Source organism: Rhinopithecus bieti, unplaced genomic scaffold (assembly GCF_001698545.2).
Source record: "Rhinopithecus bieti isolate Rb0 unplaced genomic scaffold, ASM169854v2 scaffold_9615, whole genome shotgun sequence".
Taxonomy (NCBI): domain Eukaryota; kingdom Metazoa; phylum Chordata; class Mammalia; order Primates; family Cercopithecidae; genus Rhinopithecus; species Rhinopithecus bieti.
In genome coordinates this window covers 503,538-507,166 of record NW_016806325.1, presented here as the reverse complement: position 1 = coordinate 507,166, position 3,629 = coordinate 503,538, and positions in this window count along the sequence as shown.

Here is a 3,629-nt window from a genome sequence, read left to right as displayed (position 1 = left end):
CCGCCCACTATTCCTTTTTTTTTTTTTTAGAAACAGGGTCTCACTCTGTCTCCCAGTCTAGAGCAAGTACAATGGCACAATCCTAGCTCACTGAGCCTCAAATTCCTGGGTTCAAGCAATTATCCTGCCTCAGCCTCCCAAGTAGCTGAGACTACAGATGTGTACCATCACACTAGTCAATTTTTAAATTATTTTTTGTAGAGGTGGAGTCTCACAATGTTGCCTAGGCTGATCCCACACTCCTGGCTTCAAGTGATCCTCCCACTTTGGCTTCCCAAAGTACTGGGATTACAGGTGTGAGCCACCTTACCTGGCTGTTTTACCCCTTTTGATAAGTGCTATGTCTTGGGAGGTTGACCCATATGAACGGCTTCAACAAGTTCTACTGCCACCTGACTTTCTGTGGGATATGCCATGGAGACACCAGAGGATGATCAGAGTTGAGAGAAGAGGGAGACTCAGAAATTTACTCTCCAAGCTCCTTCCTTGCCAGGTTAAATGTATCGCCCAAAAGTTCATGTGTTGGAAATGTAACTGTTAATGTAACAATATTAAAAAGTGGAACCTTTAAGAGTTGATTGGGTCATGAGGACAGAGCCCTTATGAATGGATTAATGCTGTTAATGCAGGAATTAGTTCTACTGAGACCAGATTGTTACAAAAACAAGCTTGACTCACTCTTGTGATCTCTTTTGCACATGTTTACTTGCCCTTTTGCTTTTCTGGCATGTTATGATGTGGTACTAAAGCCCTTGCCAGAAGCTGCTGCCATGCCCTTGGACTTCCCAGCCTCCAGAACCATGAGCCAAATAAATGTCTTTTCTTTATGAACAACTCAGTCTCAAGTATTCTGTTATAGTAACAGAAAACAAAGACAGAAAATAGATAGCAAGAAGTTAAGTTGTTGCTAGAATAAATATTTGAAAATGTGGAAGTGGCTTTGGGATTTGGTAAAGGGTAGATGACGAAAGAATCTGCAGAAACAGGCAGTGGGTCAGCTGCTTCACACACAGAAGCCTACAAAAGAAGGCTTCTTCTTCTTTTTTTTTTTTTTTTTTTAGACGGAGTTTCGCTCTTGTTGCCTAGGCTGGAGTGTAATGGCGTGATGTTGGCTTACCACAACCTCTGCCTTCTGGGTTCAAGTGATTCTCCTGCCTCGGCCTCCCAAGTAGCTGGTTACAGGCATGTGCCACCATGCTTGGCTAATTTTGTATTTTTAGTAGAGACTGGATTTCTCCACGTTGATCAGGCTGGTCTTGAACCCCTGACCTCAGGTGATCTGCCCACCTTGGCCTCCCAAAGTGTTGGGATTGCAGGTGTGAGCCACCATGCCCAGCCCACAGGCAGCCTTCTTCTAAACAGCTACCCTCGCTCCTGCCAGCACTAGGGTCCCACTCCTCCTCACCCTGGGGTACTACACCATCCTTTGAGGTTGCCTTAAACCCTACCCACAGTTCGTAAACAGTTTCTTTGTTGAATTCTCATCAAATTACCCAGTGGGAATATGGAATATCTTTTCTACCAGGACTCTGAATGATGCATATGTGAAACACCTGGCTATATACTAGAGGTTCAGGAAATGGCGATGATGTTACTGACTCTGTAATTTAGGTTAGCTTCATAATGTTGTATTTTAAGCAGTCCTGTTTCTTCTTTGGAAAAGGAAATATCCTGCAAAAAAATATAGTTCTGCATCTGTATCTACAAAGTAGTTTGGAAGTGGAATTCGTGAATGAATTCAGTCAAATAGCCACTATATCAAGGAGGGTAGATTGATCATATCTAGCCAACTTTCATCAGAAAGTTGATATGACCTCAAAAACTGAAATCAGATTTGGAAAAATCAGAAGCCCTGGGACCATGAATCAGTCTTGCTTCCTAGAGGATGGGAGGCTTACCTTCTGAAAAAAAGAACATTTATTCTAACAATCTGTTAGCAGGCCTGCAGTGGTTCTCAAAGTGCAGGTCCCAGCCTCAACTGGGAACACATTAGAAATGGAAATTCTCTAGCCCCATCCCCAAGCCTGCAGAATCAGAAACTAATGGGTTGCAGCCCAGTAATCTGTGTTTTAACAGACCCTCCAGAGGACTCTGATGCACACTAAAATTTCAGAACCACTTCACCTGTGGGTTTACTAGAAGTAGACAAAAGCCAACATTCAGGAGTCTAGGTAAGCATTTGGCATCAGATGACCTAACAAGCAGTAAAGAATTCAAGAGTTGGTCAATTCATAAACAAATAACTTTGTTTGCTTTGGGAAACTCTGTCATTAGGGAATAGGGACAGGACTTCTGTGTATGGTTCAAAGAAGGACTCCAGTCCCTGCAGGGTGAGAGGAGAGCAGGTACAATCAAAGCAACACCCCAATATTACAGGGGCTGAAGGCTAGGTGGATTCAGAAGCAAGGCATTATACACTGGAAATAAATGAAGAACCCTTATGGGGACTGGGGCCCTCATCAGTCTGGGTGTCTGGAATAGCTACAAGCCCAGGTAACAGAATCAGAACTCAGGATTAGTTCTGAAAAAGCATTTTGAGTAGTTCAATGCTTGGGATGTGAGTGTTTGACCAGAGCTTTTAAAGTCCCTGGTGCCTCAGATTAGGACTAGTCCTAAGGGCCACAATGTAGCTGTTTCTTTTGGTGACAACCACATATTTTGGCTGTAGGAAGGTGGTGGGTACAAAGCCTCTAGATTTTCAGGCAGGGCCTGACCACCACCCCTTCACACTGGATACCTGCTGGCCAGCTGGCTTCCTGATTCAGCTCATTATTTTCCAAATTACATAATGTGTGTAGACCTCTGGTTTTCAGTCTTCAGTGTATAGCAATGTTATGATTTAAATGTATCCCCCAAAAGTTTATGTGCTGGAAACGTAATTGTCATTGTAACAATATTAAGAGGTGGAGCATTTAAGAGTTGATTGGATCATGAGGACAGAGCCCTTATGAATGGATTAATACCGTTAATGCAAGAATTAGTTAGTTCTATGAGACCAGATTTTTACAAAAGCAAGCTTGGCCCACTCTTGTGATCTCTTTTGCACATGCTCGCTTGCCCTTTTGCTTTTCTGGCATGTTATGATGTGGTACTAAAGCCCTTGCCAGAAGCTGCCACCATGCTCTTGGACTTCCCAGCCTCCAGAACCATGAGCCAAATAAACTTCTTTTCTTTATAAATTACTCAGTCTCAAGTATTCTGTTATAGCAACAGAAAACAAAGACAGAAAATTGCTACCAAGAAGTGAAGTTGTTGCTAGAATAAATATCTGAAAATGTGGAAATGGCTTTGGAACTGGGTAATGGGTAGACACTGAAAGAATTTGGAGGAATAGGCTAGAAAAAAAGCCTGTATTTCTGTGAATGCAGCATTAAGGGCAGTTCTGGTGAGAGCTGAGAAGAGAAGACTAGGGATCATCTGGAACTCTTAAGTGATTGCTTAAGTGGTCACAATTGGACTGTCAGTAGAAAAATAGACAGTAAAGGCAATCCTGATGAGGTCTCAGATGGAACTGGGAAATAACATATCAGAAATTGGAGTAAAGGCCATCTTTGTTAAAATATATATATATATATATATATATATATATATATATATAGCAAAGAACTTGGCTGCACTGTGTCCATGCC